This window comes from Aulonocara stuartgranti (genome assembly GCF_965226115.1).
Source record: "Aulonocara stuartgranti genome assembly, chromosome: 1".
Lineage (NCBI taxonomy): Eukaryota > Metazoa > Chordata > Actinopteri > Cichliformes > Cichlidae > Aulonocara > Aulonocara stuartgranti.
In genome coordinates this window covers 29661220-29686603 of record NC_138939.1, presented here as the reverse complement: position 1 = coordinate 29686603, position 25384 = coordinate 29661220, and the positions used below count along the sequence as shown (strand labels likewise).

The following is a 25384-nucleotide window of genomic DNA, read 5'->3' as shown; positions in this document are numbered from 1 at the left end:
ACCTAAAAGGTTTTGCCACCATTTTACAGTCCTTACCCCTAAAATTAGAACAAGCCGCAATTATTTCCCCAAATCCCTCTTAAATGTTCATAATCTCTTTTGTTACACAAACTGTCTGCAGTGTTTTTTCCTCCCATTTTCATGTGTTGACTCATTCACTGAAAATAAGCTTTAATCCTTCTCTTGTGGCTGGGTTTTCCCTGAAAGCTCAAAGAAATTAGAACATAAGAGTAAGAAAGAGGGCAGTACTTCAAAAAACACTTGCTGTTAATGGAACTAAATCACTACTAACAATGTTTCTGTTTGCCAGGCAATGTCTGATCTCCCATTTCTTTTTTATAAGGGAGGAGATTAGAGCTACGTGCTCAATTTCCAAAAAGCAACTTGTAATCACACAAGTCCCATTATGCAAATAGGCAACGAGAAGACAATACCAAAGCCAAGGATGCTTTTTTTTAGATGGGTGGGAGCCGGTTCCCATTTTTGTTCATCATTTCTCTCTCTTTGATTAAAGCCCAAGACAGGTAGGATGGATTTTTTTTCTGATCCCAGCATGAATGGGGATTAACACTCCAATAGCTGATTTTATATTCTATCAAATTATTAATCCCTAGCAATAAAATGTCAAAAATGGTACAGTGCACACCATTGTGTATTTTCTTTCCCCTACAAATGCAACATAACGTGTCACATGGCAAGCAACCACAAGATGAAAATGAAAAACAAAACAAAAGAAAGCAGAAGTCTGGCACAGTACAGGGGTGAGTAAGACCAAGAAATGAATGCAGGAGGACTGCCAAGCAGCAGTGGAGAGAACTGACACCCATGATTGGGTCCATACCAAAGAGGTAAATAAAAGAAGCCCCCTAAGCCCTTGTAATCAGCAGAGGAACAGACAAGGCCGGGCTGGTTTTTCCTCCTTAAGCTCTGGTTGAGTTTGGGGTCCAATGCTAGTCTTTGAGGAGGCCCAGCCAAATGGCACAACACATCAAAGTCTTTAGCTGTTAGCCTTCTTGCCTACTTACGTCAATGTCCCAGGGATTAGCATTAGCATAATTGAGGTTTATGTACAGATGCTTAGTGCAAGGGCTTGATGGATCTCTATTCTGGAATGGGAATGTGTTGTGTAATGTGGATTTTGCATCCATTCTGCTTAAGACTACGAACACCACCCCCGTAGCCCATTACACCATGTAGTGTGTGTGTGCGTTGAGTGCATGTGCATGCACACTTACACGCACAAGAACAATCACACTCTCACTGTAATACTGATCCCATGTGCACACAGCACACACACTTTATTCTGTCTATAGTTAGAGTCAAAGGAAACAACAGTGCAGTTTGTAGCCTTTAGATCATAAACATAACTTGCAATGCAATGCACTGCACACTATTATAGATGACAGACCTCTAAGTTTAATAGCTTCATGGTCCACACTCCTAACTTCACAGCAGGTCACACCAAAAGGATTATCCTTTGCAGTATTACTCTGTAGTTTGGTTTGGTGAGCAGAGGTGCTGGCATCCCATTTTTATTCTGTAATTACAGTGGCCAAAAATATCACTGTGTCAGACAACTATTAGTGATAGAATGTGGTAAAAATTATGTTTAATTTTTATTATATGAAAACTAATCCTAACATTGCTGCATTGTTGAAGTCTGCACTGACCTGAAATGAATAAGAATTGACATACTGTATGCAGAGAACAGTTTCTTTGAAAGTTTAAGATACTATAGCTGACTGGAAAGTAATAGGATTGCTCCTTGGAAGCTCAAGTCAAAGTAGGGCTGTGCGATATGACCAAAATCTCATATCCCGATATAAGACATCTATCATCCCGATAACGATATAAATCACAAAAATTTTACATTTTATGTACATTCTGAGAATCGCAGGCAGCTCGACTTGCATAAAGTGTTTCCAGCTGGGCGTCGTGTAGCTGGAGTCGAGTGTTTTAACCGAAGCATGAAACTATACATTTTTAGACATAAGTTGTTTCCTTTGTGAGTATTTATTACACGGCGTGCTGCGGGGAAAAGCCTGTTCTAACGTTTGAGTCTAAGGTTTATTTTTTAGCACCTGGCGGCTCTCTGGCACTCTGCATACTCTTTTACGTGATTAAGTTTATTTTGAAAAGTCTCAACAGGATCTTGAGCTTTATTGTGAAAGGTGTATGTGGAAGATAAACAAGCAGACACGCGATGGGCTTACTGTCGTTGTTGCTAACAACAACGCATAAAAAAAGTGTGGTTATATTAAATATAAGAGAAAGAGAGAACTTTAAGAAATGAATATAGCCACTACAGTGACCATCAAAAACATATTGTCGTAAACAGTTTATTTTGCGACACGACAAAACAAACGATAGCGTAAAATGAAACGATAGACCTTTTTATATCGTTATCCCATATATATCGTTATATGGAACAGCCCTAAGTCGAAGCATGAGCTGAGCTCCCTAATTCGACTGAGGTTTTTTAAATAGTAGACTTTCTTATACACATAGCAATCTGAAGTAGACCGTTACTCTGTGACTGCTACTGTGTAATGTAGTTGCCTTGTTTTGCAAAGTTTATGACATAAGTGAAAAGCAGCTTGCTAACAATGTGATCAAATTATTCTTACAAACCTTTGTTTGGATAGATATGTAGATATTTATAAGCTTCAATTTAAAACCAAAAGTAGTGCATCATTGTTACTGCAATATAAGAAAGGAAATAAAGGTTCTGTTAATTCAACATTGCAATTTCTCTCTTTCTTTCACTTACTGCTGGAGAGGTGGTCCAAACAGGAAAGATTAGCAGCTATCGAGCCACAATAGAGTGAAACACATGAGCAGCAATTCAGTCTTATAAACTAAACCAGCGTCTCGTTCTATGACAACAAACATGGCAAATTACTTGAAATGGGCTGTGAATCTTTCATGCTTTCATTTGTTTATGCATTTGCACTTTGTTTGTTTAAAGTGGGTAGAACAGGATGATTTGAAGACAGAAAGGTATGATATCTGCCTCACGGGTCCAAGAAATACACAAGAGGAAAAAAGGGGACAAATATTCAGATCATTGAGTATTGGATTCAAATGACAACAAATTCAGTTTCACGGGAACCTCTGGATAATATTTCCAAAGCACTGCATGTGACAGATGAATTAGGAGTCTTAAGCATGAAATCACACTTATCCACTGATACATTTTGGTCCACTTTTGAACAAACAGTAGCTGTCAAGGCATTAAGTGTTAATAATAATAATGTGTATGTGTTAGTCCCCATAGGGAAATTGCTCCTCTGCATTTAACCCATTCACCCAGTAAAGCAGTGGGCAGCCACCAATGCAGCGCCTGGGGAGCAGTGTGTAGGGACCTGCTCAGGGGTACCTCAGGGTAACCGTTCAGTGGAGTCGAACCCCCAACCTTCCGATCATGGGGCCACCACTCTACCTACTGAGCTATCCCTGCCCCTCCTGTTAGTTAATATAAAAGTATTAAACAGCAATTGGGCAGACCTTTGTTAAGAATCAACTTTTCACTTTCACCTCCTGTGGAAAATCTTGAAAGTCTTGCAACAGCCCAGGCATGGAAGCGACTTTGGTGTGTTATCACATGATAACAGATATCTTACATACATGTTCAAGAGACCAGTTTGAGACTATTTGAATTCCATGTCATGGTGCATTATCCTGCTGAAAGCAGCCATCAGAAGATGGATACAGAGTGGTCAAATAGGAATGAACATGGTCAGCAATAATACTTGCTTAAAAGCTGTGGGTTTTAAGCAATGGTGCTGGTGCTAAGGGCCCAAAAGGGTGCCAAGGAAATATACCTCACACCATTACACCACTAGCAGCAACATGAACGCTTGATACAAGGCAGCATGGGTCCATGCTTTCATTTGATTATGCAAATTTTGACCCTACTGTTTGAATGTCACAGCAGAAATTGAGACTCACTTGACCAGCCAACGATTTTTCCAATCTTCTCTTGTCTAACTTGGTGAGTCTGTGCATATTGTAGCTTCAGTTCCCTGTTTTTAAGTGATAGGACTAGCACCTGGCTTCTGTAGTCCTCAAGTTTCAACATGTTATGTAATCAGAGATGCTCTTCTGCAATATCTTGATTGTGATGAGTGGTTATATGAGTTCCTGTTGCCTTCCTATCAGCCCTAGTATGGGCTAGCTCCTATCCCGACCATTGTCAACAAGACATTTCCCTCAAATGACTGCTACTATTTTTTCTTTTTTCCATTATTTTGTGTAAATCCTGATTTTCCACTCAGGAGAAACAACCATGCCACACTAAAAGTCACTTAAATTACCTGTCTTGTGATGGTGATGTTTGAGCTTCAGCAGACTGTCTGCATGGCTAAATGCATTGAAATGCTGCTGTGTGATCAGCTGATAAGATGTTTCAGTGAACAGGCAGTTGCAGAGGTGTACCTAATGAAGTGGCTGGCTCATAGCTTGAGCAACTTTTCTAGGGTTCATCTGTATCCGGCATTTGTCCAAACAAGCCCGACCAGCTGACACTTTTTAGACTGCATCAAACGATTCAGCCGTGAACGCACTATAAAGTCCAACTAACTACCACTACTGTTGCACACGCAGTGTGTTCCTATGCAGTGAAACTAGTTTATGTATGTATTAACTAACACCCGCGTTACTGAGTTCTCAACTAACCAGCCACAGCAGTGGCCATGCTGAGTCTGTTTCTGGTCCATGACAGGTGGGGTAATTGAGCTGCGCCCTCTTTTATGGAGGTGCTGCAGAGCCCCCGGGTGATGTCTTTACTTAGACCCTGTTTGTTGGACGGGACTCGGAAGACAAAGAAAATGAAAGATGAGGCTTGTACATTTGCCTATGATGCGATAAGCATGTGTGTACATGTTTGCATCTGTTTGCATAATAACATTTGTATCAGCAAATTTGAATTTTGATTGTGATGCTTCCTTCACGCACCTGGATTAATCTTTTATTACTGGTTGCTATATATTTGCTGGCAAAGAACAGGTGTCAGGAGGACGAGAGGGCTTCTACATCTCGTATTGAGACAATAAAGTTTTGTTTATAAAGAATAAAGTACTTTCATTTTTAGGTAATATTTGAATACAGTGGAGTAGGTTAGTAATTATTTTACAGAGTGGTGACCATGTCGCTGATTTGCATGTCGGTACAGAGTTCGTGATGTGTGTGTGTCTGTGGGTGGAGGGTATTTGCTGTTGAAACGACTGTGCATGCATTAGGAGGAAGGTACTGGGCTGTGCAAATGAGGTGGTCATTCCACCTGTTATATATTTGCATAGGTTTAGGGAAGTTTTCAACAAAAGTTCCCATTGGACTATTAATGGTCATTGACTATAGGCTTGATATCAATAGAGGGGTGAGGTAAGGACAGTCCTCTAAGAAATTCCTTCTTTAGGAGAATGAAAAGGTCAAAGGTAATGACTCGTTATGGTTGATTTGTTTACTATAATGACTTTATAATTAAAAAAAAAACATGAGAGTTAAGGCCTTTACACACCGAGTGCGTTGTGAAAAAACAACATGAAATTCAGAATTTTTTGAACACAAACTTATCACGTTATCGTCTATAGATATATTTTTTGCAGAATATTCGTCCTCATAAAGCTTTGGTTCTAAAATTGACTTTTTATTATGATGTAGAAAAAACCTGTTCGCCACTATGTGACAACTAGGACAAGATGTGAAACAAAAGAAAAACAATACAATAGGATGTAGAAGATCAATAAATTACTTTAAAAGCAGAGAATATGTTCTCCAAATTAAAAGCAGTCTGCACTTCTTCTTTTTTTTTTACAGCGGCAGGGCTGTAGAAAAAAATTAAATAAACTCTCTTTATCCATCCACTCATCTTCTTCCACTTATCTGGGGCCAGGTCATGGCCCCAGATAAGTGGCATGGCAGCCTAAGCAGAGAAGCCCAGACCTCCCTCTACCCGGCCACCTCCTCCAGCTTGTTTGGTGGAACACCAAGGCGTTCCCAGGTCAGCCGAGAGATTCAATCTCTCCAGCGTGTCCTGGGTCTGCCCCGGGGCCTCCTCCTGGCGGGACATGCCCTGAACACATCGCCTAGGAGGCGCCCAGGAGGCATCCTTATCAGATGTCTGAACCACCTGGCTCCTTTCGATGTGGAGGAGCAACGGCTCTACTCTGAGCCCCTCCCGGATGGCTGAACTTCTCAACCTATCTGTAAGGGAGAGGCCAGCCACCCTTTGGAGGAGGCTAATTTCTGCCACGTTATGCATGTGTAAAGGGAGGCAATAATATGCTCACAGATTAGTCATAACAACCTGCTTATCCAGTGATATGTGGTAGCAGCTTAGTTTTATACTTTTCTCCTGTTTTCTGGCCAAAACCTGATCAATACAGCTTTAAAAGTCTGAGCTAAGTCAGTGCAGAGAAGTGCTTCAGTGTTGGGTGTGAAGGACTACGTTTTATTTTACGCTTTATCCACAAGGTTTGTCGAAGCCTGGCGGTGTAGGTGTCCATGTGAAGACTGGTGGCTGCTTGCAGTCGATACAGGAAAGTGGTGGGTACAGGATAAATCTCGACAGATATCATTTATATGAGGTCATTTCTTACTTGCTGCACTTGTATTTTAACAAGCCTTGCACTCGTCGTGGACATCTGTCAGTGTGCACATCTATGTAAATCCGTGAACCACGCATCAAGGAAGTGGGAGGGAGAGAGAGACGGGGAAAAACACTAGAGAACGAGGGTGAAAGTGAAGATCAATGTGCTTTGCCTGAACAGCATGTCTGAGCGTGGGAAGTTTAGAAAAACTTCTCCTGGGCCTCACAGCTCAAAGCGATTTGGTGTGTTTGTGTGAGTGAGCTCTTGAACATACTGCCAAGGCATTTGTCAGTCTTATCGCCTCTCTCGCCTCTCTGTGGTGGTGCTGGTGCTGGTGGAGAGTAATTGAGTGCTTAGAGTTATAGATGAACTAATTAGTAGGCGCATTGAAAGCTCAGCTCATTAGTGGGAGGGAGAGAGCCCTGTGTCGCCATGACTCTGAGGACTCTCTTTCATATCCAGTCTCAGCATAGGGAAAATTCTACTCCATACAACTTCATTAAAGAAGCTGCAGGGAGGAGAGGATGAGGAAAAAGGGTGGGTGTTAAAGGTATAGAGAAAAATGCTGAAATTTACTATATTAGTGAATGCGAAACAATACATGCATAATTAGAAGGCCTAAATGTGTATAGACTGGATAGGAAAGCTTTGGAAGTGGGATCAAAATGTAAAAATTCTGCCTTCTATACTAGAATCCACAGCATCTTTCTTCCCTGCTCTGTTGTCTCTGATACTGTTTACTGCAGCTAGTAAGATTTGTTTTAATGGTCTGGCCACAAAATTCCAGAAAATAATGTTTCCTAGAATTGAAGGTGATGACTTTGTGGGAATGTTTTGGCTTCATTATAGCTCAAAAATAAAAGAGAGTTCACCTACACAGGATGAAGTAAGGCAACAATGCTTGCAGCAGAGAAGCTGGGCCCAGTAAATAAAATATGGATTTTTAAGTCCAATGTTACCTGAGAGTATACACAAAATGAGCTTCTCCATCAACCTCCATAGTGAAATCTGGACCGTCTGTTCTCTGATTTGAGCTCCAGAGATTGTGGGGTCAAAGCCACAAAGCGCATTGATGTGAATCCTGCTCCACTCGAGCACACTGGATGAGAAAATCTGATGACAGTGATCATGTGAATCATGTCTACTCACATGTGTAGAGTCTGAATCATACACGACATGACCCAGACTGAACAGTGTGTGCACAGAGTTTATATTGAACATGACATCATGATTATTTCTTTTTAAAGCATTCTTTCGATGCAGGAGTTGTTTTTTTCGGGGCTTACTCATTGATTGAGCGGAGTGGCTTTTTATCGTGTCCATCAGAAAATGGACTCGGGCTTTTTCGTTTTAGATAAGACTAAAGATTTATTGACTGCAGCTAGGTTGACAAAACACGCAGTGCAGAGTTCAAAGACGGCAATTGCCTGAATTGATTAAGGCCCGTTTCTTCTTTGTTAATTACCAGAATATCGAGGGACAGTAATGCTGACATGATGAGGAATTATAGGTAAATATCCATTTGTATTCCCCTCTGTTTGCAGAGAGCGCACCAGCAATGTCACCAAGAAATGGCTAAAAAGAAGAAATGGAGGGTAATGGAGTGGCCCAGTCAGATTTTAATCACACTGAAATGTGGGGGATTTAAAAGGACATGCACATGCAAAGAGGCCTTGCTTGTAATGAAGCAAAGTGAGGAAATCTGAGATGGAAAAGTGTTAGAGGACGGTGGAAAAAAACACAATATAAAAAGTTGTTTCTATCAAAGCTGAGAGCACTGCTGAAGCTTTGGATGCCAGATATAGTACTTTGTTATTATAGCTAGTAATAAAGATGGATAAAGCTACCGTGATGTCATCCACTGGTTTGTTGTTCATTGAAATCTTGTTTCGAAGCCGTGAGATTAGCGTTTTCACTGCTACCGTCTTGGTTTAAAGGATGTGACCAGAATAGAAGGACTGACTGTGAAACTGCCTGCTCATTGGCTAATAGCATGCCAATCACACGTCATTGACACATGGTTATGACCAAGATTTACAAAACAGACTAGTTGCTCTAATCCAGAATGCTTTATGATTCCTGTGTTTTTTGAACAGAATTGTAAAGTTTGTTTGTTTTTGTTTCATTTTAGATATTTTTGGGGGTGGGGATTGAAAAAATAATTTTACTCCTTCTTAGTCATTTTGTTCAAGCCACACCCGTCTTCTTCACAGTGCTGGGGTGTGTTCACTTCCAACAAAGCGTAGCAGAATATCTTTGGTTTTCCTTTGTTTGTTTTTTTAAATAGAAGTGGCGTTACATTGAACAGCCGCTTATGTTACAATGGCAACTAACTCGCTGTGTACACTGCCCTTTTATTAGCGCAGGTTTGTGCATATAGTATGTAGTACTTGGGACACACCCACCAAACAAGGGAAAACACACTTCAAAGGCCGCTGCACAACACTGCTCACTGTTTCAATGAGATGTGTCGATCAACCCGGAAACCAAAGCTGACTGAACATGCTGTAACCACCGGTTCACGCTTTGCCCATTTCACCTCTGCCTTTTGTTGCATCCGTTCACTTTTACACTTTTCAAAGTGTTAGTTGTCATCTGACGAGGATCACAGATCACCACGCCACATCACGCACGCTGCAACAGATGCCAAGCGGCCAGTCCGAGCCAGGTTACCTCAAAGCATTCTGGCCTGCAGTAGCTAATCTGCCTCTTTCAGCTTGTGTCTGTCTGTGCCACAATACATCACAGTTATGACTCCCCAGTACCACAGTGGGCGGGCACCATTAAGCTGGATGGATGTGGGAGCAGCGCCAGTCAGGGACTGCCATATGAGCCTCTCTTTTCTGCTTCTTCTTCCAGCTTGGTGCCCTTTAATGGGCACTTAATATGGCTGACAAATTTACAAGGCATTTAAAAATGACCCAGTCAGCCAGTCAGCAGAGGGAAGAAGAGGAGGAGGAATGAGAAAGAGGAAAGAGTGTCCAATCTCATTTTCTCCTGCCGACCAGTGCAATAAATGCTAGATATATATCAGAGCAGTGCCATGGGATGGTACGTGTGTGTGCGCGTGTGTGTTTAGTGCGCACACCCTGCCTCCCCACTACAAATAATTCACCCTGAACACCTGTCAACATGAGTCACGACACCAGAGAATTCCTGCAATTGAGCACATCCAACTAATTGGTGGCAACCTGCCAGACAGGCCCCTCTTTCTCTCTTTCTCTCGTTCCCTCTCTTTCTTACAGACACTCTTTCTTTTCACACATATTTATTCCTTACATCTTACTCCTCCTCCACTCCGCCCCTCCTTTCTCTCCCATTTTTCCCCTCATCTATTTTAGCATAACATTTATGGATGAATGGTTTAATACTGGTTATCAAACCCATCATTGTAATCGCATCTCTAATTACGCTTAATTAAAACCGTCTAATGGCTGCTGCTGCTGCTGCTGAGTTGGTTTTTGAAAGCGAATCAGCCGCTCCTTTCTCTCCCTAGAATTCCTCCCCTGACTTAGCATTCTGTATACTCGCTCAACACCTCCGACAACCAATCAACTCCAAATCCTCTACCCGGCTCTTGTCAGGTCGTTAATTAAGCTCCCGAAGTGCCTAATGATTAAGATAACGCAGCAATCTAATGGTGAGCAGGCTCTTTCCTCCCTCTTCTTTTTACAGCTTTCGATTATAGCACCCTTGAGGTGTTACTCAATCTTGATGAAATGCAGACAATTGACAAATCAGTTGCTTTGAGCAAGGGCTTATTACCCTGCTGCATATTCATGAGTTGTTTGGGGAAGAGTGGGGTGATTTTTAATCAAAGTCACAGAAAAGGATGACGTGCACGCGGAGACCCTCCTCTCCCCCAACCCCAAAAAACCCCTCCACCCGCCACCACCGGCAACCCTGCTTCTCCCCACCTTGCTGTAAATAACATGCATCATTCATTGGATTTAGTTCACATTTGCTTGCATGCAGCTGGCAGTGGAAGGTGTGTGTCTTTGTGTGTGTGTGTGCTTGTGTATCAATGTGAGGACTTGTTTCAAGGGGCGTTGGACAAATGGAGGTGCCACATGGTCAGACCAGATGTTCTGGTTTCTTATGTGCATAGCTCATCAAAAACAACAACCGGTGCCACTATTGGGCCCCTGCTATCCGGTAAGGCCAGCCAACCCATCTGCTTCCTCCCTGCCAGACCCAGTGCATTCTGGGTCTGGCTATTTCTCTCGTGCATTTTCAGTTTCCAGCCTGTTTTGTATCTGATGAGAGCGGGGGTATCAGCACTTCTGCATTAGCAGTACCTCTTCAGCAGAACTGTGGTAGCTGTGTCACTATGTACAGTGTGTATTACAAGGTAGCACAAAATTTAATGTACGAGCAACCACAGAATGCCGGGGTATCAGCAGCACAGCGGTGCATACTCATTATCGAACACTGAACATTGGACACATATTGCAAAACATACACAAAACATATTGCACTTCATAAAGAAAGGAAATACAAATGCATCCATTATCACAATCTTTCCTTGCCATTTCCCAGAAATTATCCTGTCACACTCTTGTTTAGCACCTTTGCAGATCAGCTGTCAACAAAGCTCATTTAAGTCTTAATTGTTGGCATTTGTGTCTCTGCCATTATTGTGCAATAAGGTCGGTTTTAAAATTCTTTCCAGTTGCTCCGTATAACTTGTGGCTGACGTGGAGAGCAAGAGACAGAAGATGAAGTGATTTTCAATCTGCTGGCGAAAAAAATTGAAGGTGCATTCATGCGTGGGTGTGAGAGATACTTTGACCTTCACACTTCTCTGAACGTATGAAACACAGCAGAATGACTTTTTACTTCCTTGGGCTATTAGAGTCCTTAAAATTCTGTCCAACTGTTCACCCCTTCACTTGCAGCAACAAATAGTTTTGAAGACAAGTGCATAAATCATACTAATATCTTCCAGCACATGTTGTACTAAAGCCTAGTTTCCTGAAATTGCATGTGGCGATCCTGCCCAAGCTTTGTGAGTTTGTTATCCTTTGTTGGCAGACTGTATCGCTTCCTTTAGCCTCCTTTTCTATGTGTGTCATTATGAAGGCAGACTGCGGTCTGTTGGTATGTACACTGTCTTGCTATCATTAGCACTTGGCAAATGTTAGCTTCACTGGGGTAAGCTGATCCATAACCACATTTATTTTTGTTGCCCAGTGAGCTGCAGCGTTATGATGAGTAATTTCAGGGGCCTAATTGTTGTTAGCGTGAGCGACTTGCGTGGCTTGAAATAGCAGGAGGGGATATTTTAATGATGTGCAGTTAATAGATTGAGGATGTGCTGGAAATTGCACCCACATAAAGGGCTGTCATTTTTGGGGGTCTTCATTCACTATTAATGACATTTGATGATAGCTAAAGCAGTCCAAAATAAGCACATGCAGTACTGTGCGAAACTCTTGAGTCACTCCTTACTTGTTTGTATTTTGCTAGGAAAATGGAAAATACATGATACAGTGATTTATTGAAACCTGTACAAACATACAATATACTGGGCAAAAACAGAGATTATATAATTCTAATGAGCTTGAAATTCAATATGTGGTGTGGCTACTTTTACTCTTCAACTGCCCGAACTCTCTTGCAGCTTTCTTGTCATTTCTTTAAGTAGTCTTCAGGACTAGTTCTCCAGGCTTCTAGAAGGACATTCAAAGCTCGTTTTTAGATGTTGGCTGCCTTTTTGCTCTGTTCTCTGATGATTTAAGATGATCCCACACAGCTTCAATAAAGCTGTGTGGGATCTATCAGCCAATCCATGACTGATAGTGTCTGTGAAGGTTCTCAGTCATCTTAATCTAAGAAGCTTGGAAAGAAAAGCATCTGGGCCGTCTGATATCAGGAAATCAAATGATAGGGTGGGGCTAGATTTCACAATAAGTTCACCCAAAATTTTGACTGATTGTGACCTATAGCCGTTTTCACACTCGTGTGCTTAGGTAGAGGATCATTAGGGGGTCCACTGTCCCTCTTGGGGGGAGAACACTCCCAGAGGGCTTAAATCTGGGACTCTCCACCATTTGACCTTAGAACTAAAGAAGCTTCTCAGATGAGAGGTGAAACGTCTTCAAGCAACTTGAAGAGGTCCAGATGCTTTTCTTTCCAAGCTTCTTAGAATGCAATACTCTCTTCTGACAAAGTTGTATTTTTACTCAGTTATATATAGAATTTGTGTTCTATTTTTATCCCATTGTATATTTTATTCTATTTTATTCTACTGTATATAGTATTTTATTTTATTCTATTCTATTCTGTACAGTTGTGTACAGTATATTATTCGTATTGTATTCAAATTTTTGCTATATAACTTTTGCACTGTCCACTTTCTGCTGTGACAAAACAAATTTCCCACGTGTGGGACTAATAAAGGTTATCTTATCTTATCTTCTTAGACCTCGATTGATAGTGTCTGATTGTTTTTTTCTATCCAGGTGTGTTTTTACTTCAATGGCAGCGTCTTTGGGGTCGTTGTCATGCTGAAAAGTGAAGCTGTTGTCAAACAGATGCTTTTCACATAGATTAATATCTGACAGTACTTTTCTGGGTAATCGTATCAGTTTTGACAAGATCCCCAACACCACAGCTTTAAACCATCACAGACCCTCCATATTTTTAGAGATGACTGTAGATACTGACTTTATACCTAATCTCCTCCGTACATAGTGATGATAATTTAGCTAAAAATCTTGAATTTGGATTCATCAGACCATAACAAGTGAACAGCAGATGGATTAGGGGAAGGGTTGGATGAATCTCTCGGACCAGAAAAAGCAGAAAGAAAGAAAGAAAAACTGGAGAGCTAATGCTCAAGACCACAAGATGGTCTTTAGAAGCAAAAAATGAGCGGTGGCTCAAGACTTTTGCACAGCACTTTTGTGGCGGGGCGTGGTCAGCAGTGCCGCTGCAGGGTAGGCGAACGCACCTGCAGGGCATCGGCAATCACGCCTCGCCGGGTTAAAAGATTTAACTGGCTCATGTCAGGTTGTTGTTGGTGGTGGTCTCAGCTGCAGCCATGTCTGTAAAACAGCAAAAGTGAATAAATTATGCTGGAAAGCATGAAAATGTGGTCGGGTCTTTATTTCTGATTTTAACTTGTTTATTTAAGTTTTGAATTACATTTTTCTTTACCTTAAAAAGTTCAGACAGAATCCTCTTGACATTCTCATAACATTAGATAATGAAAAAAAATTACTTGAAGTTCTTAATATGTAAAAATACAGTTTATTAATATCATACATTTTACATGCATACAAAAAACAGGCAAGAGTGATGAAAGAAAGTTGTATAACAACAGCACAAGTTAGGAAGCTATTTTGGTGTGGGTCAGGGTGCCAAATGCAGTGTTAGACCCGTGAGCTGTTATTGGCCTGTGGAGGTTATTTTCTTCACTGTGCCAGTTAAGGTTGGTGGGGATGCCAAGTGAGCAACTCACTGCTATCTTGGTGCCAAGTGTTGTTTTGTGTGGTCTGCCACCTGCCTGCTCAGAGGAAGTATATAGTTGCGTTGCATAATGTTTTGGTCAGTTTCTTTCGTAAAGGCACGTGCACATAAACCTATTTGCAATACTCTGTTTTTTAAAATGTGGTTAAAAAGAAACCTGTGAGTTATTCGTTGTTTATAGTTTTGCTAAACATTCCTCGAAATCGCATTCTTACTTTACATTTCTCTTCACATGGATTATTGGTGGTAACCAGTCTCTAACATAATTTTCTTTTATTAAGTGATCTACTGATGTCATGTGTTGCATAAAAACACTACGAGAGGGAAGTCACTGCTGATGATGGAACATTCAAATGAGCTCAGTGAGCTGTGAAACATGACGACTGTTAGTAAAAAAAACATAGTAAGAAGCTAACTGCGTAGGATTACTGGTGACGTGTCTGTGTCCAGTGTGGCAACAGTGCCAGCGAGTCCTCCAGCTACGCTCTGTGAACCGAAATTTAGGCTAATCACCATGTCTAAAGCTAAGAAAACAAAATGTCATTAACATTAGCAGGGCTGGTAGTGGCTTATTATCCATGTGCCTTTACGAAGCGTGGTTGTGCAGCGCTGTGGTCGAGGGGTTTTATGTTAGTTTATTCCGTCACAGCATTCATGCAATGTTAAATTTAATTTCCTGAGATGTCCCCTTCCACTCTGCTCGTTTACAGCTTACATTATGGCTCTTAGCGCAGGGGTAGCAACATAGTGCAAAATCAACTGCACTCCTGGGTAGTACGCCTGGCTAAGTCAACAATAAACAGATCAATAGTTTAAGAAACCAGTATTTCTGGTGGCAGCTACCAAGGGCAACAAGGAGTCATTGTTTAGTCCACGTATCCCTCAATAGCTATAAACACCTACTCCCCCCTTTCACCCTTTTAAACACAAATAAGCTGGTGATATGCCAGGAAAACTTTGTGCCAATGTGCAATTGTAGTGTGCATGTTTATCACTGTGAAGTGGATAAACATGGATTTAATGGATTTAAGCAACAGGCAGCAGTGGTTAGCAATGTTTCCTCACAGCACAGTGGGTTTGAATCCCTCCCACTGTCCAAAGACATGCAGTTAGTCAGCCACATTTCGTCCCTCATCCATGTGGTTGAAGAAGTCACCTGGATAAGTAATGAAACGTTTCTCTCACTGAAAACGTTACGGCCACATGAACAGAATCAACTTTTTGGGATTTCCTTGATTCATTGAGCAAGAATCAAGACATTAGTGAGGTTAGGTTTATAAGTGATTCTAAATTGGCCATACATGGGAATTTCAGTGTGAATGATTGTCTGTCTATTAGCCCTGCAACAGACCACACCCGCTCTGCAACCCTGAATTGAAGAAAATAAATGGATGTATGGATGGTTACGTTTCTCATGGAAAATATATTTAACTCGGTAGATGACTGGAGTGCAATGTTCATGGTGTCAGATTGCTCTTGTCCCCTTGCTCTCATACATCTGACCGTGAAGATGGTGTCCTCCTGAACAGGGGGAAGAGAGTGCGCTACATGGCATCAATCCAGGATGTGTCCTCTGCAAGGACTTCACCGTTGAACCTTAGATGTGACCAGACTGCAACTGTTGGAAATTCTCCACTGGTGTTATTAGGAGTGTGTGTGTGTGTGATTTGTTCTTTACCTTTGCTTTTTGTTTCTTTTATTGCACTAATCATTTTGACATAGGGTCCAGGTCCTAAAGTTGTATTTATCTGTTTTCTGGTCTGTTCTGCAGCTGTAGTCTGGTTGCAGATCTAATTTGACAGAACTACTTTTAATAACAGCTTTTTGCAAGTTTGTGATTGTTTTGCTTGTAAATAGTGAAAAGATTCAAATTTAAAAGACGGGATAGAACTTCAAGTTAAAAATTGGAGCTTCCAAGTGTGAATCTGCGACTACATGCGTCCTTTGTGATTATTTTACTACATATGCCTTTGTTTTCCTTGCACACCATTAGAACCTGTAGAGTCTGTGCCGCTCAGTGCCGATGGATTATACTTTCTTTTTTTTTGGTAAGCAAGCTCTCGAACTCACATATAAATCATTAATGTGCTTCTAAACCACTTGTAAATCCATCTGTAAGAAAAATCTCTGAATCAGAATTTAAAAAAGAGAAGAAGGCATCAATTATTCACTTTTCTCCCCATAATAGGATTTCAGTGCGTCTGCTGTTTGCTGTTTTTTGCATGAAGCGAATTCATTGATCCGTTTTCCTTGATAACTCATTCTCTTTATTCTTTTGATATGGCACTGCTGTCACTCCCTTCACCCAATCTCTCATTTCTGTATCCACTGGAAGCCTTCTTTCTTCTCGCTGTTTGTCTGCCTCCATTTCTCTCTTCCCCTCTTTCTCCAGAGATCAGAGGGGAAAAAATAAAGCAGGCGTCCCAAACACAGCATCCTGTCATGCTTTCCCATTCAGTTTACATCAAAAGCATAAACGTGCTACATTATAATACAGATGATCTCCTACAGATATTGCTGAATACCCTTTTTCAGTGATGGAAGTTTTCCAGCCTGGCAACGATAACATCACCGAGTATACTTTGGGAAAACTCGGCTTTTAACTGCTTTTTTTTTTTTTTTTTTTTTTTTGAGTTTTATGCTTGTTTTGCTGTGATAAGTGCATTTAAATGTTGATGAGGAAAGTGGGTTTATGTGCTCAGAGACAGGATGGTTTGGTGTGCCAGGGCTTTGTCTCCACCTTCTGCTCCCAGAGGGCAAACTATAGCTTTACACACAAAGAGGGGAAACTTTAGCCTGAGGATAGAGTTCGAGACGATGATAAGAGAAGCCACTCTGTGCGCCTGTGTGTGTGTTACGGTGGAGTTTGGTGATAAGTATAAACCGTTTGAGAAATTCTTTTACCCTTCAGTCTGTGCACATACAGCTGGATTTTGTGCGTATCAACAGCCTACCTGCATAAATTCTTTACACAGAAGACTCTGAGAGACAACACCGACACATCAATCGTAGCCAAGCAGGATGTGGTCTGGGTTGCCTCAGCTGGCATCTGCCTGCAGAGGTTGGCAGACTTTTTCACCTCACTCTGTTGACACAGCTTCTGCAAGGTGTGCACAGAGTTCAGCAAGAAAGCAAGACGAGTGAGAGAAACAGGAAAACGAGTGCCAGCGGTGCCTTTTTAAAATCTGCAGATGCAAGCCCGGGCCGAGACGTTGAGATCAGTTATATTTAATGACTTGCAAAGAAGGACTGGTGTTTATTTAGCTAACTATGTGTCAACAATATGATTCTAAAGCTATGAAAGACGGAGACGTTTTACCAGAAATGACATCTAGTAATGGTGACAGCAGCAAGTATAAACTTGTTCCCTTTTGGAAATTAGAACTTGTGAGAAAAGGACAACATTTGTTTCAAGTTAACAGTGAGGCAATGTAACCAACAGAGCAGCGTTGCTTTTGTCAGCAAATTAAGCTTTGGTTTTAGTCAGAGTACTAAAAAAGTACAAATCTGAAGTTGATTCAGTTGACTAAAAGATGAAGTGTGAAGCTTGTGTGAGAGTTGCTCCACACGGTTAACAAAGCACCTTATTTTCCTGTCTACTCTTCTTCTTCTTCTTCCTCCAAACCGTTGACATTTTGTCGTGTTCTCATGAGACGAGCGTAACAGCTAGCTGAGCCCCACCACCCTGTTTCTCAGGAGCAGATTACGTCTGATTGGATCATAAACTCATCCCACAGTTTATGATCTTTCTTGTTTTAGTCAGAAAAAAGAAAGTCATTGAACTATGACGAAAATTATCCTCTAAATTACGGCTACAACACAGAGGCCTAAAGTGCAGTCTGTAACAGCATTTCACATTGTTATTTCACTCTGCCAAAGAGATATTCACCTAAAAAGATGAAGATTTTTATTGGGAGAACCAGTTTTGACTTGAGACCTAAGTTTACCTTCCAAAAGTAATTATATCTTATGTGATATGAAGGCTCTGTAGGCTGACTGGCTGGGGACATGAGCTGCAGGCTTTGAGTAAATGACCACATATCTGAGATCTGAACAGGCTAAAAACCGACGCTGGTGACACAGTAACAAACAAACTACAAATACTTCAAATCTACCTTACAGCTTTTACAATTTGAGCTGTGTAAAATCTGAAAGAGAGAACAGACACAGACTGAGGAAACCCTAAAATATTGCTTTACCAGTATAAACTGTATCTGAATGAACTGCTCAACACTTGTGACGAATTACTCCATCAAAATACGACAAACTGTGGCAAACTTTTTAAAAAACGTAAGCATGAAGCACAAGCGAGCATAATGCCATCTTAATGACACCATTATACTTTTTATTTTCTCACAAGGATTTGTTTATCTGAGCCGAACACAACTATAAAAGCAGCGTTAACGTATTCCATCTGCAATTCTAACTGAATGCAGGTCTAAATGCAGGCAGTGACCTGAAATAATTATGTGCCTTTTACCATCTGAAAATCCCTTCTGTGTGCTTCATTATGAGATTAAAAAAGACCGTATAGTTTATAGCGAGGTTTAACTGCTGTGAATTTCAACTGTGTGTTGATTGGTTATGAATTTAGCTGAATAAAGTAATGAGTTCTGCTTCCATGTTAGACTGCATTAGTTCCCCTGAAATCATTTCACACATAAAAGCCTATAAAATCCATATCCATAAACACCTGAAGTTGCCTGTTACCTGCACTGGAAAGCCCTGGTGGTAAAGCAAGGGCTCTTAGGGACAATAAGCCCTTTGCTATGTTATTAATCCTGGCCCAGTTTTTTTTCCTCCATTGTCAGAGCTGCCATGTTTGAACAGTGCTGTTGTCTTCTCTGTGTTTGCTCATTTAGGAACAAACATTTGCCCGAGCGCACTGCTGCTGCCGCAAACAAGCTCTCCTAGGAAGTGTTATTAATAGGATAATTAAGCAGACGGTAATGAGCTGGATTATGCCTAATTATGACAAGATTTGTTTTGGCATTTTGTCTTGTAAGGAGCCAGTCAAGTGGTAAAGTCTACCTTGGAGTTCATTATGCTAGATGTACGTGCACCTGAGTGCACAGGACAGGCATCAGGAACCCAGGTGGGGGGTGTGGGGCACAGGGAGGTGCCATGTGTGCCAGCACAGATAGCATGGCAGCGGACATCAGTGCTGTCTGGCTGCCTCTCTAACTGGCTGGTTGGCAGAGCAACAAGCTTTGACCCCTGAGATGCTGCCAGGCTAAGAGACCAACATGTGCCAAGTGCTAAGCTGCAGCTGTCTGACAGTCTTTTTGTTCAGGGAACAGGCCGACCTATTGGAAATCTTTCCCAGCAAGAAGATACACAAGCATCATTAATGGCTTCTAATGAGAAAGGATGAGTGCTCAGTAAAAAAAAAAATTAAATGAAAAAGTTCCATTTGAGCATTTTAGTGCAAAAAGAGCCAGATCACAACGTTAACTACTCAGAGGCTTGGCTGGAACAAAAATCTTATCATTCTGGCCCCGACGCACAGACCACAATCAACCCTGGATATTTATACAAATGCCATTTAATGAGTATGAAGGAATAAAGAAGGATTAAGAGGAAGAATACATAATGAATACCTTTAAATAATGCAGAGGTGTATGCTCCACTGCAGTGAATCCTAAAACAACTGATGACATCCTGTCTGTGTGAGGTAGCAAGAGAGAGAGTCCACATGGTAAATCATTTATCAGATGACAGGTGATTTCCAAACAAAGTAGGTTTGTAAACTCTCTAAGGCAAAAAGGATGCCTTTCTCCTTGTATGTAGTCCTTAAACAAACAAAAAGAACAAGAATGGAAATCCTGAGTGGATATGATAAAAATCATTGTCTCCCGAAAAGAAGTAGCACATCATAACCTGTAAGCCAAAGGTTGAATTATTGAGAAAACAAACAATGGGTTGTTTTGCACAATGCGAAGAAGCTCTTTTGACCTGACAACACAACACAGGTAATGTAGATATAGGGCCAGATTTACTAAACAGGGAAAGGTCCATTCAGGTCACCAGGAAAAACTATATCTGGAATAAGCTGGTCAAAGTGTATAACGCTTCTTTGATCTACCACAAGCACGTCTTCTTTTATATCCACGTGTGGGAGCCAAGTTAGACGATGCTTACTCGATGTAGACCAGCGCACAATTTATTCCACAGCTGCCCTGAATTAAAAGTATTAATAATCACCAAAATATTTTTTATGTTTTTCTAATGGTTACTCCACCAGTATGCACAAACTCTTTAAGAAAAATATTTTAGTGCAAAAAATATAATTATTGTTGAATTTAAAGTGTTACATAAAAGAAGAAAAGTAGTAAAATATGTGAATGAAATGTGTGTTTTGTTTTTTTGTTTGTTTGATTGACTTTGTGACAGCTGTTTCAATAAATTTAAAGCACTGTATTTTTGCTGTATGACTCTGCTCTGCTAAATCTCTGGACTTCCATGTGCACACAAAACAAATGACATTGTTTAATCCAGACACATCATAAAAGGAGGAGGTGGGTTGCAAAGTGGCTTGCAAATGAGATGTAGCAATGCTATGCAGGCTAAAGCACTTTAAATAGCATGGCTTGTATAGAATCTGCCCGTGGATACGCAGAAAGAAATCCGACATAAATTGATGTTTTCTGGATTTAGTTCAGTTATCTGCTCATGTACTGGGATTATAAGATGAACTTGACGTCATTCCCTCTCGTCTCAGTTACTGCTTCTTTTGTTCATGCGTTTAAGCATATAAACAACATATGTATATGTTAGCAAGGTTTCAAATGTGAACTTCATTAAACAGCTGTTTACATGCAGTTGTTGATCATGTGATGTTACATGCAGATGGTGGAAGGCATATCGGGAGCCTAAGGTAGATCAACATCAAAGCTGTGTTTTCAGAAGAAGGGAGCAGCATCTGATTACAAGAAATTACTGTCCGCTTGTAAGTGTGGGAGTAGGAAATACTCTGCTTTGGTGTTGTGATGGTGCTGATAGTGGCCCAGGAAATGCCACGTGGATAGAGGGAGGATCATGAAATGCCACAACAGGATACAAGCACAAAGCAGACTTCCAAATCTGCAAAGATCTTCTAGAGGAAACACAAGCTCAACCTGTTGGAAGTGGCTTTTGCAGATGTTCATCAATGACTTGAACATCATCAAAAATGTACCGGGGCTTTTTATAAACTTGCTGTTTCTACAATACGAAGAGTGTACAGGGCATAGAGTAAGCAAACCCAACTCTTTACGGCCGCCTTTCTGCAGCACCTGATCTCAGGAACCCTGTTAGCAGCTGATAAGGTAGCATGATGTATTGACAATAAATTGTGTAGGCATTAATAATTGATATGTTAGTATCAAATCCCATATGCATTAAGATCAGGCTCATGCAGACGACACAAACACACAGAACAATATCCACAAGTGAAAAGGCATCTGCTCTAATGCGCATTTCTGCAGACGGCACAAGGGACGGGGACGTGCAAACCTCCCTGCTCACTCATCACTTAATAACACAAGCTCACTGTTCAAGTAGACTTTGGAGACATTGGAGGCAGCTGAGCCTGCTGAGCTCATTTTAAGAAGGATAAAACATTATTTCTTATTAATAATAATAATTTTAAAACAGGGCTTTTTTTCCCTCGTGTGTTGTTGATCAAGACAAGATCGTCTGTTTCTACCACTCGGTTTTTACTGGTACTGCAGCAGCAATTACAAATGCTACTGAAACTAGCAAAATTCGTAATGTTGGTACTTCTTTTTGGCACTGTTGTTTTACACATTATGGCTGCTGTTGCCTTTGCTCATGAAGGCTTAAACAACTAGTGTCCAAAATATTACTGCAACTGCTGCTACCACAACTGAAAATGACTTAAAGTATAGTTTAGTATAGTATTGTATTACTAATCAAATTATTCAAGGATTGCTACTGCTGCTAAGAAAACATCTACATGTCAAACTGCACTTGGATTATGTGCATATTTTATGTGTGCTAGTTTTGAAGATGTAACGTCCTGGCACAATTGAATGTCTATAGTCTGCTTTGAAGTAAAGTTGAAGGTGTCTACTGTGATCAGAGGACGGTGTCAAAGTTATGTGGGGCATGAAATGCGTGGGCTTTCTCTGTTTATGTTTGTGCTGCTGGTCCTTTAGCTTAACCTCCAATAAGGGGATGACAGAAGTGATAATATATACAAAGATCATTGCTGTGATGTGAAGCCAAGTGCTAAAAACAAGGAAAATTGCACTGATCTCTGTCTGCTCCTTTTCTGCCCAAACAAACTATTCAGCCAATAAGCATTACACCTGCACATAGTATCATCTCTGTCAGGTAGCATGCTGGTGGCTTTTTGGAGGAATTTGTGCAAGTGTACCTCCACAACCTCTATACTTAGGGAATCCCACAATAGACAAGGAGTAAAAAACATACACCAGTCCAGCATTATTAACGGCCTTGGTTCTTGCAAAAGTAGAACTACCCATTACCAGAGATATTTATTCTCTTCAGGTGTGGCCGTTGCTCAGGAGGAGGTGTTGCTACCAGTCAGAAGGTTGGTGGCTAGACTGCCCCGGCTAACTGTGACTGTCAAGGATACTTTGACGGTTTCCTGTCAACCTCAAATTGCCAATAATGCGTCTCTGTGCATGAATGTGAGGCAAAGCCTGGGTACAGCAAAAAGTGCTAATATGATTAGGTGAACGAGGCTTGTAGTAAAAAGCATTGTGCAGCAAGTCCTATATACTCATCATCCTTCAGTCCTATTATTCAACACAGGGTACAAAAAGGAAAAAAGTTCTTATGCATTATTGAAAAAATAGTCCCGAAATTATTCATCCGTGCAAGGACAGACATTAGGTGCTGTCCAGAAAATATACGCTTAAGTCATATAAAGTTTGTGTAAACATCCATTTATAGCTCAAAATGAGTAAATACAGACTCTGAATCTGGGAATGATGGATTTCCATATTGTGCAATTCCACCACTGACAGCAGAATGGCAGTGCATCTTCAGTCAAATTTATTAGAGTCGAGTGTCTTAATTCTTTTAAAATGGTTTAAGCTTAACAAGGCCTTTGCAGCGCTTATGAAATTCTGCTGGTGTGTAGGGAGGGAGGGGAGAATAAAGAAGTCTTAATGCATTTGCATTTACTACCCAGACAACACACCCGCATGCACTCTCATGCAGACACAAACTGCAGCCGCACACGTCTTCTATTAAAGCGCCCCGTTCGCTCCTGCAGCTCTTGATAAGAAAGCTAAGTCTGGGATTTAGAGCTTTAGCTTATCGTCATCTTCATGAAGCTTTCTCTGCAAAGTGCAGTAAGCATGGGCCAGCAATCTGCATAGAATTTACAGGGCATGATGGGAGAGGGGGAGAGGAGGGAGGTGATTAGGAGGAGGGAGGTGGTTGGGGGAGAATGGCGACAATAAACACATTCATCTGAAAACCCGTCTGTTCGGAAACAGGTGGATTTACATTCCTCAGAAATCAAAGCTGTCTTGGTGGGTAAAACCTGGCCTACTGCTGTGGTATTTATGAACTAGTGAACACAGCGTGTGTGTGCGTGTGTGTGTGCGTGTGTGTGTGTGTGTGTGTGTGTGTGCGGGCATTGAAAGAGTCAGAGAAAGGGAATACAGATTCATACTGCACACAATACACGGTTAATTCCTCAACACACATTCAGAGAGAGAGAGAGAAGGCGAGAGAGAGCTCAGTTCTGTAACAGGCGACTTTTCATTTACTCCAAGGAGGGAAAAAACGCAAAAAGATGAGATTATGGAGAGAAAGCTCATTTCCTGCTAAACTTGGACTCTGGTTTCCCAAATAAAATTGCTTTTATTCTTCACAACATGTGTTCCCAGAGATTAAGGCCCTGTAATCTTGCAAGGGCTTAATAAGACTCAGTATGCGGAGTGCAGGCTAAAACAGAAAATGTGGAACGAGCCTCGCTTAGCTCTGTTCTACCCAATGACTTTAATCCTGTTTATTAAATTATAAAGAACCTTAAAGGATAAAGATAAAGAATATTGAGTCGTGGATTTAAATGATTCGGGGTTATTTTCTTCCCCTCCTGTCTTAGCGCGAGTTATTTGATAGCACTGGATCATGTTTAAAGATGGCAGCAGGCGAGAGCTGTGGCAGACTTTGTTTTTACAAATGGAGCTCTCTCTCTCTCCTAAGTGCAAACCTGCATTAAGTACGGACTCAGCCTCGGCCGGGCTCTGATTCTTGGGTATTAATGTGTAAAGCGTTTCCCACATGGTAGTAATCCTGAGTGTCACTGATCCCTGAGACAACTTTCAAATGGTGACATGAGGAAAAAATTAAATTTAGAGCACGAGCTGAGGGGGTTTTGTGCTCTCGCTCAACCAGCAAGCACCAGTCCAGATCCTTAAAATCCTGCAATCTAGAACAACACGGTGTCCATCGACTCCTTTTACTCAGCATACAAGTGGACGTGTTTACAGTATCACTCCAGGATGTATGTAAAAACTGTCAGAGCCAGATATAAGGAGATTACCAATAAGCTCTGAGAGTTAATGGCCAAGAGAGGGAGTCTGTGCGAGCTATGTGGACTTGTGAACTTGTCACTGAGAAGTTCTGCTGAGCTATTGGGCTAAGAGGATTGCAGGCCACTAATCCAAATCAAAAGACATACCATGTGAATTATTACATTCTGAGACAGATTATTTTACCCCGAGATTAAGCGCTGATGCCCGCCAAATCTTCTCGTCTTGCCTGATGAGGAATGGAATACGCACATTTTGGAAAATCGGCCTCCGTTTCCAAGTGTTTTTGTTGGTTTATATGAGGACGTCACATCTAGAGCGATTGCTTTGATCCCGGTAATAGCTCCATGATACAACTTATCCACGTCATAGGAGGAATGTCGCACTTCAGTATCTTTCTGCATATGAACAGAGTCTGTAGGCAGTGGGCAGGATTTTTTTTCAGTCTTTTTTTTCTTTAGTATGGCAAGTTGCCTGCCTGTTACCTTGACCAATCAGGTTTGAGCAGGATTTGGTTGCATGTAGGTAAACAGTCCACGTAGGGTGATCGCAGTGGAGGAAATGCAATATCAAAACAACTGGCTATTGTCTGAGGATGATTTAGCACTATTTTTCAGGCTACAGTCCCAAACTTTTATTCATGATTGTTCCTTGTGTCGTTTCATTGATGTCTTTGAGAGATTCTACTGTGAGGCTGAATCAGTCGAGTACAGTGTAACGACTTTTGGAAAGCAAAAGGCTCTTTGCAACTATAAATTTCAGAAATCTTTTAACACTCCTTTCAATGTTTGTTACAATAGTGTT

At 41.1% G+C, this 25384-nt stretch overlaps 1 protein-coding gene across 1 annotated transcript in view; it reads right to left on the bottom strand.

Annotated features, from left to right (window-relative positions):
- The window catches only part of LOC309706981 (serine/threonine-protein kinase pim-2-like), a 32208-nt gene extending 15128 nt beyond the window's left edge, over positions 1–17080 (bottom strand). The window contains exon 1 of the mRNA XM_082534041.1: positions 17018–17080. The gene's annotated coding sequence lies outside the window, so the exon portion shown is untranslated. The remainder of the gene's footprint in view (positions 1–17017) is intronic.
- Positions 17081–25384: the final 8304 nt, after the last annotated feature.